The sequence below is a fragment of the Rattus norvegicus genome, chromosome 15 (genome assembly GCF_021556685.1).
Source record: "Rattus norvegicus strain SHRSP/BbbUtx chromosome 15, alternate assembly SHRSP_T2T, whole genome shotgun sequence".
NCBI classification, from domain to species: domain Eukaryota; kingdom Metazoa; phylum Chordata; class Mammalia; order Rodentia; family Muridae; genus Rattus; species Rattus norvegicus.
Window position 1 is genome coordinate 22,240,803 of NC_141548.1, and position 12,038 is coordinate 22,252,840.

A 12,038-nucleotide genomic window follows, 5' to 3' on the forward strand; every position below is an offset into this window, starting at 1 on the left:
ATAGACAAGTTTGTTCCTAAGAATCACTGTGAATTTATAAATACCACATGGCTGTAAATAGGACTTTAAGATGAGAATCTGTCTGGTTAGACTGGTGACTTATTTTTTACTAGAAAGAACAGTTACATCCAAGGCAGAAAACACCAGAAAGTTATCACCGCATCTCATTATCTAGAATTTCTGTACTAAAGTGCAAATTTCTGGTGGGCAGGAACTTAGTCCCACTTGATTAGTACAGGGCTTGGCACCTAGGTAGGACCTGTTATAAACAGGGCAGACTCCAAGTAGCTATGTGGGTCTCAGATTGTATTAGCTCATCGATAGACAAGATGCACTCCCTCCTTTCTGCCCTTGGAAGAGTTAATTAGAAACACAAAGTAATAATATTAGAACTTTACTCATTCCGAAGTAGGAAAAAACCATCTGTAAATATGAAGAAATCACAAGTACATCATGACCCAGTGACCTGTCACTGTGACTAAGCAACTTCGAATGAGAGAAGATTCCAGAAACCTGGTCCATGGTGGCTTGAACCTGTTATAGCTCAATAGTGTAAGACAGAAAAGTGCTAGGGTCCCAGCCAGGGATCCCGACGCCCGTTTGAAGAGTATATCCCCAGTGATCTAACTTCCACCTATCAGGGTCCACTTAAGGACCTTCCTTCCCAGCACTGAGAGGGTGAGCCTTTAACACATGGCTCTTACGGCTAAACCACAGCACAGTCATCCTTATTCTAGAAAAAGCCACAGATCTCACACTAACATCTGTAATGAAAACTAGCCGTCAACCCCCGCTGACTTCTAGAGAGCCACTCTTTATTCCGAAGAATGAGGGTCGGAGAAGATACTGATGTTGATACGTAGAAACACGTTTGCACAAGCCAGGAAACACGCTGTCGTGTGACCTGACATCCTGTTTGGGTTTCTTTTCTCCTTTTCCAGCACACGGGGGAAACCCTGACCTAAGCCAACCTGGTCAGAATTGTTATCTGAAGTTTTGAGTTAGAACCGATGGAGGTGACTTCCAATTTACCAGCAACAAGTCATGCTAGGGGCTCTGTGGTAGTTCTGTTTCCCTCCTGAGAACTTTAGAGCAGAAAGAGCCAGTCATCGGTGGGAGAGACCAGTGAGGTAAATATTGTATCAGTTTCCTGTTGCTGCTGTGAGAAAAAACAATACCACAAGCGTGGGGCTGTGGGTGGAAGTCTGAAACGGGCTGACAGGCCTGTGTTCCTGCAGGTTACAGGTAAAGGAAGGTTCCCACAGCTCTTTGTGTTTGCCATTTGTACCGCTGGGGGCCAAGACACACTTTCATGTACCTGTGAAACCTCCTGGATAATAGTTGCCTAGAATACTGAGTATTCTAAAAACTGTATATAATTTATTTTACTTTGCCATCACCATCAGCCTTATTGTGTGTGTGCACACATGCGTGGAGCGATGCCTGTGGAGGCCAGAAAGGGATATCACTTCCTCTGGAGCGGGAGTTACTAGCAGTTGTAAGCTGCCTGGTGTAGGTGCTGGGAACCAAGCCCAGATCCTCTGCAGGATCATCAGGGGTCCTTAACTGCTGAGCTCTTCCCTCCGGGCTCTTGAGAGCTTTTAGGGATGATGTCTTCCCTGGGAACTACACAAGAGTCCTAAGTGCCACAGATCCACCACTCTCATTCCACTTCGAAGAGTAGAAGTACTGTGGCCAAGTGGTGAGACTTCTTCTCTCATGAAAGTAGTGGAGTTCAAACTATAAAAATGTAAACCCTCGTTAACAGTAGCAGAATCTCAAAGAAGGGGTATTTATAACCCACAGGAGACTGCCTATCACAAGTCACCCTAGGGGATTCCAAAGCGGGAGGGAAATCTTAGCTTGGTGCTTTTCTACCTCTTCTCCACTCTCCCCTCCCAAACAGAAGAGTTGTGTCCAAAGCCTCTGGCCACAAATTTATGTCCTGGACATCACAGTGACTGACTCTGACTAAGTAGGCTGGCAGTAGTCAGAGGCAGCATGTTTGACAGTGTAAAAACATTTTTCCACGTTGAAGCACATTCTCAGAAGAGAAAGCAAGGAGTTTCAGGAACCAGAGTTTCATTTCTGTCAGTTTTGTTTGGTGCTGTGTGCCAAGAGCTCACTTATGCCTGGATCTCTGGCCAGCATTTCATAGGGCATTCGCCCTGAGTGACTCTTAATCGCTCGCCCTAGTCCTCTCTGTGAGTTCACAGGGCCGAAATGACACTGCCACCTTCACCCTAGACAGAAACAAGGACAAGAGGAGGCCCATCACGCGCCCAAATTTATGAAGAAGCAAAAGGCGGGTTGGAAAGTATCACACACATTTAAGTGGAACAATGACTCAGTCTGTGTCTCAGAATCAGCAAGAATGTGAGGGGCAGACACAAGCCAAACATCTCTGCAGAAGAGGCCTCTTCCTGTTAGCTGCCCAGCGCTCTTCTGTTAGTGAAGAACCCTCTCCTCTCTGAAGATTTAGGAAGTAGATCTCCAAATCCGCCCCACTGTATCCTTTAAGACCCAGTGAAATAAGTTCGGACAAACTAGAATCTTTTACTAGGTACTGTGGAAAGGCTGCTTGCGTGCACGGTTTGCCAAGAAATTAGAATCTGTTCTTTGCCAAGGAGCATAAATATACTTGGCAGAGTGCGGAGGTTCAGTAGCAAAGATAGAAGTAATCTTTCCATTCAGCCCATTGCTCTCAGTTATTACACAATATCTGCCTTCCCCTGAATGGACTTCCTCCCTGATGTAGCCTGGTTAGAGGGCCTGTGAGCTGTTCAGGGTCAGCTCAATCCAGCATCACATACCCAGGACCGTAAGGGCTGTCAGTGGCCCAAGGCTTCCCTCCCTCCATAATCTGCTAATTTTCCTTCCAGTAATGACCAGTTTTTAAGAAAGGCATTCAGGGCTAGTTACATCATTCTTGTCACTACTTTAAGACCTGACTTGATTTTCTTCAGCTCTCTGGGTGTTGTAAACATGTCAGGAAGCCGAGCAGACTGTAGGCATAAGGGCCGATGACTGTTGGCTAACCAGAGATTTCTAGTTTACAGTCACTGAATCAAGTCAGGCTGCCCATGGGGGCATTGGGGAGCTGTCAAGACTATGCATTTAGGGCTTGGAAGACAGAGACAGGGATGATCCCTAGGTGATCCTAGGATGATCCCTGGGATGTGTGGGCAGGCAGTCCAGGTAACTGATGAGCTCCAAGTCCAGTGAGATTCTGTCTCAAAGAAATTCAGTGAAGTCAGCTGGGGAGGATATGAAAAAGAAACTTTCCAATAAGGAGGAAGAGGAGGAGGAGGGAGAAGAAGAAGAAGAAGAAGAAGAAGAAGAAGAAGAAGAAGAAGAAGAAGAAGAAGAAGAAGAAGAAGAAGAAGAAGAAGAAGAAAGGAGAAGGAGAAGGAGAAGAAAGGAGAAGGAGAAGGAGAAGAAGAAAGGAGAAGGAGAAGGAGAAGGAGAAGGAGAAGAAGAAGAAGAAGAAGAAGAAGAAGAAGAAGAAGAAGAAGAAGACGAAGAAGAAGAAGAAGAAAAAGAAGAAGAAGAGGAGGAGGAGGAGGAGGAGGAGGAGGGAGAAGAAGAAGAAGAGGAGGAGGAGGAGGAAGAAGAGGAGGAGGAGGAGGAGGAGAAGGAGGAGGAAAAGGTGGAGGAGGAGGAAGAGGAGAAGAGGAGGAGGAAGAGGAAGAGGAGGAGAGAGAGAGAGAGAGAGAGAGAGAGAGAGAGAGAGAGAGAGAATGGAATTGATTTTAAAAGAGACCCAACATGAACCCCTCCATGGGCACACACGTGTGTGCGTGCACAGGTGTATGTGCACTCACATGTGTGTGTATAAGCACACACTCTCACACACAAGTACATACACATGTACATGAGAACACACAGCATGTACACAAAATAATGAATGAACAGGAAGATAGATTAATAGAAGATTGTAACTTCAACCATCTATATGTCCCTGAATACACATCACGCCAGGAGAAAACCAACCACAGTAGCCTGATTCTGGGTAGAGACTCATCTCTCTGTTCTACCTCATGCTGTGCGTTCCAGACCAAATGATCATCAGAATGCTAGAACTTCATAGACACTCAAATTTAAGATTAAAAATAACTTACACTGGATAGGACTTTTAATGTGATTGAAAGGTCAAGGCACGCCTAACACTCCAGCAGAAACTCACATCAGCAGCAGCCAATAAAATTTGATAATTCTCGTTGGCAGCTAACTCAATTTACTCTGTGTTCTTGATAATAGTACAGCTGTATTTCTTTTAAAAAATAGCTCATAAAAGCTTTTAAATTACTCAAGTACCCCTTTGTCTAGAACTGTGGTTATTGGTGTTCCAATCGTACTTTCCATTTGAATTCTGTATTCCTGGAAAGGAGGCACATCAAAGCATTAGTCAGACGTGATCCCCGTCCCACAGGAGTTTAGGCAAACACAAGAGCTAGGATCCAGGTAATTCCTTTCTTCCTCTTTTCTCTCTCTGCTCCACTTGCAAAAGCAAACCCTATAAACATTTCTCATTATTTAGCATTAGAGTATGTGTGTGTAAGGGGTATTCATGTGTGTGCATATGTGTGTTGGGGTGGGGAGTGTATATCTGTATGCGTGTGTCTGCAGAGGCCAGAGGTTAACATCAGGTATCTTTGTTAATCATTCTCCACCTTGTTTGTTTTTGTTTGTTTGTTTCAAGACAGGTCTCTGGATGAATCTGGAAATTTCTATTTTGTCTTAGACTGACTGGCCTACAAGGCCCAGAAACCTTGGGTTTCTGTCTCCCAGCGCTCAGATACAGACATGGACCACTGCTCCTGCACGCACGGTTCCCTCTGTGTGTGTCTATGTGTGTTGGTTCTGGGAATATGAACTCAGGCCCTCATATTTGGTGCTACTCTTTTTTTTTTAATTTCTGTTAAGAATGAATCACTCTGGGTACTTTTGGACAAGATTCATCTGAACTTTAATTAGTACCATAAATCTACATGGAAGGAAGTTCCTACTTGAGAGTTTTGGAAGTTGTAGTATAGTAGAAAGACAGAGGAGGTCTCTCTCAGAAGAATGACTAGAGAAAACCATTTGGTAGTATTGTTACATTGTAACTCACACTTTATATTATCTGTCTATCTATCTATCTATCTATCTATCTATCTATCTATCTATTTTTGTACCCAGGGCTACCCTTGAATTTGTTTCAGCCTTCTGAGCACTGAGATTTTAAGTACAGGTCACTATGCCCAGCTGCAGTTAACATTCTAAAAAGTGGTATATGTTGTAGATTATATTTGGTTTATGAACTACTTTTTTAAATCATACATTCTCTAGGAAGTATTTTAGCACATTAGCATCATTCTATGCTGTTTCCCTTGAGAAGCACAAGTGAACAGGTAAGAGAGGCCAGGCCTCCACTCATTCCATTACCTGATGAATAGTTTACACAGACCAGAGTTTCTCGCGATAAGTGAAAGCAAGCTAGGATCCTTCCTGGAAGGAGGAGAATGGAGTGGAAACAAGGTGAAATCTCCCACTAGATGTTCAAGCAACAAGCCACCCAAGGGCAATTACCTTCTGCCTCCTTTAGCAAACTGAATTTGCCCAAATATGGATTTATATTAATTTATAAACTGCTTCTTTGATAATACTAAATGTTGTAAAGTGTCCAGCTTTTCTGTTCTTCTAAGCGGGTGAGAAACACGGTTTTAGAATCATGTAGCTGAGCAAACACAAAGTAGATTGCAACAGGCAACAAATTTCCCTGTTCAAAGCACAGATCGTTCAAGCCATCAGCCGAAAAATGGGAGTCCCCAGAAATTCATTCTGCAGTGGCCGTGCGTGTAGATTTTCTTCATGTCGATTTGCACTGCACTATGACTCAAAACTAGACACACGCCCACACCCTGGCCTCCGTCCCATTCCCTAGTTCCCTTTGACCCAGTTGAAGTGGATTTAGTATTTTCTCGTAAACTTTTTTGTTAATATCTTTGTGTTCCTTTTGATTTTTTTTTGTAGCTTATCACTGACCTTGAAAATGTGAACTAAATAAGGGAGAATATAAAAAATAATTACAGGACATCGAAACTCTAGAGGCAGGCACATTTCCAAAGCACATACTTATGATTCTAAAATAACCTCCCTGGAGCCTGATGGGCTGTGTGTAATCACCTTGACCAGCTTCATAGCCTCCGATTCCCTTCATTTCTCAGGTGGGTCAATAATTCCTGAAACCTATATCCGTAAGAACCAAACAGACACCAAATGGCACACGGACACCAAATTTAGCATACACCCCATTCTTTAACTGTCCCTTGCTCCCCTCCAGTTAAGCCTACTTTTCCATTCAAGGAATTCATATAATTTACAGAACTACAGCAGTTTTTGAATGATAAGTCTTCCCTCTACCACTAGTACCAGGTTCTTTCTATCTTTGGAAGAAGCTTCGGCTCGGTTCAAAACGAGGGCATCTGCTACTCCTGAACTCAACAACAGCTACTATGTCTACATAGTATTAGGTCTTTCTGAGACCACGGGTCTTGGAAGGCATTAAACTGAGGGGACTCAGGCCTCCCTGGTCTCCTTGAGTACACCGTTCACAATAGCTGACATGTGTGGAGGTTGCAGCTGGAGACTGCAAGAACAAGTGACCCTCACACCTGAAAAGTCTTGTTAGACAAAGACATTCTTGCTCTCTACCGGTCTTGAGGACTAATCCTGAGGCCCTAAGAAGGCAAGGCAAGCGCTCTACTGCTGAGCTACATTGCTAGCCTTGGAATCACAGGGCTGCTCAGCAAACAGCAAAAGGGTGTGAGAATATCGTCTCAGGAGACTGAAATCCCAGGCTAAGAGTTCAGGCCAAACTGCACACTGCCGAAGACCCAGGGTTGCCAACTTTCACACCCATAATTGTATTCATAGCTTAAATATTCGTTAGGGGAAATGATACAGTCAAAATTATCAACATGCCTTCAGCAATTGGAACAGGTCCCACACCTCTGCTTTGTAAACAACAACAACAACAACAACAACAGCAGCAACAACAAAAACCCAAAGCAGGGAAGAATAGTCAGGAGAGCCCTTGAAAAACACAGGCAAGCACTGAGGGCGAAACGTAGAGGCTGGTGTCACCATGGAGATGCTGGTGTCAGAACACGTGATGGAATTTCTGAAGTTCAGCGTCGTGGTGCTAGGTCTCAGGAGATGGGTGAGAAAGCTAGGCATAGGTTGATAGAACAACAGAACAACACAGAGAAGGACTGGGTGGACATGTAAATGGTGTAGATGCTATTTCAGACCGAAGAGAGGACAGAGGAGTTGTTGTTGCTGTTGCTGTTGCTGTTGTTGCTGCTGTTGTTGTTTTCTTAAAGTGAGTGTGGGCATTTTGCATGTATGTTTATGTACCAGTTGTGTGCCTTACATCCTCAGGGCCAGGAGAAGACGCAAGAGCCCTTGGAACTAGAGTTACAGACAGTCGTGAGCCCCCACCTGGGTCCCCTGGAAGAGTGGTTAGTGCTCTTCAGAACTGTCTCTCAGAATAGCCTTGTTGGGGCACCAGTGGAAGGGGAAGCCCTTGGTCCTGCCAAGGTTGGACCCCCCAGTGCAGGGAATATGGGGGCAGTAAGGGGGATATATGGGGGGATATCCATATGGGGGAGGGGGAGGGGATGAGAGTTTATGGATAGGAAACCAGGAAGGGGAATAACATTTGAAATGTAAGTAAAGAAATATATCTAATAAAAAATTTAAAAAAATAACTGTCTCTCAGGCCCAGGAATAAATCATTCAAATCATTCTTTTAAATTTATTTCATTTGGAAAAAATTTTGAAAGCATCATTATTTGTGATTAATAAGATCTTAGCTTAGAATTTTTAAAATAAAGAGCAAAATAAACAATATAAAAGTAGGTTCCTATTTCATAATACAAGCTTGGATAGACTCCAAAGTAATCAGGGTTCTCAGCATTCAAAATGAACCCATGATGGCTTTTAAAATATGTATGCGAGTAAATTAAATTTAAAATTTAAAAGTTGGGGCACAATAAGAGAAAAACATTTTCAGGTGGACAACACAAAGGACAAATTAGGATGATACTACAAGGCTCCCGGTGTGACTGACCCCCAACCCACCCCTCAGTCTCTATGGTGCTCCTACAGGAGGGGAAGGAAAGGGCTAGTAGCCTAGTGGGAAACAGCCCAGGTCTTCATAGTTTTCAGAAAAAGAAAAGCAAATGATCTTAACATACAGGTCTAGCAAAATCTAAAATCTACAGTTTACTCAATTCAATAGGTAGGGGAAACACACGTTCTCACAGAGAAACTGGGTAATTGTGAAATGTCAATCAAGAGGCATTTAACAATATCTAGAAGAAATTCAACATTTCTATCTCTTGATCCAAACTTCTCACTTTTAGAAGTCTTGCCCAGAAAGAAAATCAAATAAACGTATGACCCATCTATAGGTATGAGTGTTGCATTTTGTTTTATATAAAAGGTCATTTATTGTTGCATATAAGCACTTGTGACAAGCAGAGTTCAGTCCTCATCCACAAGAAAGGGAAGAAAAACCACTGAGGAATCTTGGGAAAATAATTAATTCCAAGTTTGCAGAGAGATAAAAATGGACAGAATACATATCCTATGACTCTGAAATGCTTTTGTGCTAAAAGGTCATGAAATTTTTTTTTCTAAGATTGGTAGACTCTTACGTAAAAGACAGAGAAATCTGAAGGCACAGCTGGGAAAATCTGGGGAACATGAGGACTGGAGGAGTTAGTCTGGGCTCACCCAAGCACATACAAACTTGGATGAAAGGTCAGGCTGGAGTTTATTTACAAACAACAGTGCATTGCTTGAATTCCCCAAAGCAATGTTTCTGGGGGGGGGGGTGTTAACTGTCAGCTAGAAGTCCTCCAGCTCTCTGGCTTCTCCAGGGACAGCACTAAGATGTCTATCTCTTCTATCCAAGAAAAGATAATGAGTCGTCCCTTGTCCTCCTTGGAACAGTCAAGACAGATCTGGCTTCTCATAGATTTCACCCTTTGAACGTGAAGCAAATGTGGGTAAGACTACAAGACATCGCACTATTATTTAAACCCTGAAGGACTTTCAGGAAACTGAGCAGTACAGAAAGTAATATATAAACATACCATATCTTTACATTTGACGTGATCAGATATGCTTATTTAACAATAAAACATGACAGTAAGTTTCAGTCTCTTCTATGTGGATATGGTGCATAAGGGAGTGGGGTCTATGCACTCGTAACTATTTCTACAACGAACAAGTCACATGTTACATTTATAAGTATCAACTTTCAAAGCATGTTCGTTACTTCACATATACTTTTCAAGATTCATAAATATGGATTTAACTTATTCATTTTAAGTATTGACTATATTCTTTAAAGGGAAAGTGCCACCATCTCCTTTTTCCTTCTCAGGTGGGTATTTCAAGCGTAAACTTGTTGGTGTTACCCTCTTTGCTGCTGCACTGAGCAGTCTGTGTGTTGCATGAGGTGAGTGTCTGCCTTCTCAATGTGAAGTAGAATGTCTACGTATCCACCTTTTCCTGTAAACACAACCCCATCAGCCTGAAGCACAGCCTTTTAAATGTCTTTTAAATGCTCTTCTCTTGGATGTGATAGACTAACTGGCAGAACTGGTTATGGGGGGGGGAGGTCCACACTGTGGATTAAATAATTCATTAATTTATGGGTTCATTTCGTCTTATAACTTTGCCCATCAGTTAGTGACTATGTAACTAAGACTTGTGCTATAAATTACCTACCTAAACTTATAGCATATATATGTTTACAAGTTTTTGTCTTGCTAGAATGTTCTCCTATCATCCTTACATATCAAGTAAAACAAAGTGCAGATGTTCTTGAGAACTCCTAGAATCACAGCTTTCCCCCATCTTTCATTTGCCTATCAAGCTGTATATACACGAATGAATTTTCTCACTTTATAAAAAGAAGTGCTCGCTCCGTTTGCCTAATGTCAGCTGTGAGAGCTGTTCTGTAGTTTCTCCATGGCAGTCATTTAAAGGGTGTCTTCAGTCCAGAGTACAGCTGGGCTCACCTGTAAAACATAAATTTCAAAATTAATAAACACGCTTTCACTATCAGCATACTCAAATGTTTTCTTTAGAGTATGCATACATGCAAATTATTACTAAGAGAGATGAGACAAAAACTAATCAAATGTGAAGAAAAAGGAAAATTGAAGACCAGGGTAAATTATGAATTGACGACACTCTCCGGTGATGGCTCATGGCTGGGCCCTTCTCCTATGAGTCTTATTTTCCACCTACAAAGGATGCAATAGCAGCAATGCAGTGGTTCTTTCAAGCCTACCACATGGGGGAGATGTGGAAGCTGGAATGGTGCTTTAATCAACTCATTAAAACGTCAGTCTAATTCAATTGATCTAATTCAGTTAGTCAAGACAAATCAGGTCATTTTGACTAAGACCGCCATTGGATGGTATTAATCTCCCCCCAAAAAAACAACTGGAATAAGTGAAGTCTGTTTTCCATTGCTGACCTTACAAGCACCCTCTACAGGACCTGGCATTGCCCAGAACAGGCCAGAAACCCTGCATGTCCAACCCCTTGCTGCCACTTGAACCTGTTCGTCAGCTACATCAAAAGGAAGCCACCCACAATTTGTTTATCCTTGCCAGGAACTACAAATTGAATAAACAAGTTCAGAGGGCCAACGTGGGATGAGATGAAGGTTACTCATCCACTTCCTTGATAATTTAAGTTTCTGTGCAGATGATGTGTATCTCCTGAGGGTTTTAAAGACATGAAGCTTCATCTCCTGAAACATCAGACAAGTTGGGTGTTCTTGTTGTCACTCGCAATCCATCCGAGTTTATTTTTTCCTTTTCTGGGAAGTTCCCACATTATATTTTCCATAGATTCCCTAAAGATATTTACATGGAACAGATTTTCTAGATCAAAGTTGTAGGAGGACTCATGTTCTATCGCTAATTTGCACTTCAATTTATTCCTCCAGTTAAAGGCCATTGACTTGGGCAAATTCCATTTACAGGGAGGCCTGGGAGATGGACGTCCAGACCCAGGCATGTCTGGGGCCTTTTAGGACTTACTGGGTGTCAAAAGTATTCTGTGTGCTATTCCATGTGTTCAGTCAGCCCATGCCCCATAACTGCAATGGGGGAGATGCTGTCACTATCCTCACTTCACAAGTGAGGAAACCAGAATTACAAAAAGGTCAGTAACACATGCTATTGAGCGTTAGATCTGAGACTGCCATTCATGTCACTCCTGAGCCAACAACCTATATGTTAGCTGTGGTTTTCAGCCCCCAAGAGGACAGTATATCTTTTAGAGTTATTTCAGAATTAGAGCCACAAGGTCAGATTCAACGCTCAAAGGAAAATAAAGGAAATCAGAAAGTGGAGCCCACCATTCTCTCTGAGGCAGCTATAAGTCTTCCCCATCCCCACCCCCCCAAAAAGAGTCTTAACTGAGAAGGATAGGAAGGTAGGACACAGAAGGAAAAGGGGAGTAGGATAACAGTAAGGATGGTTAGAAAATTCACAACGTTCTGTTCTATAAACTTCATATATATCCTATGAATACACTTCTTCCAGAAGCCATAGGTTACCAAAAAAGCCTGGATCCAAGTGTGAGTATTCTCCCTCAAGTTGTGAGCCAAAGGGGTCATAGGGAGTTGGTACTAACCAGTGATCATCCTCCCCAATGGCTGGATTTTATAGTGCTTTGCAGGCTGCTTGAGGAATAAGGGCATTGACAGGCAAACACATCTGTGGACCCCATGAACTCAATAATGATCAGCATAGTACATTATTAGTGGCAGGAGTGTTATGGGAGTAACCAACTACTTTCTGATTGGATTTAAGGTCTACCCCATGAAAGGAAATGTATACCTTGTAGTGTAATCTGGCCAAGAATCCATGGTTGGAAACTCATAAGCCCCATTACTAATTATTCTGCTAAACGGGCAAAGTTTCGAACTGCCCTATAAACTCCTATCTTTCTACCATAGA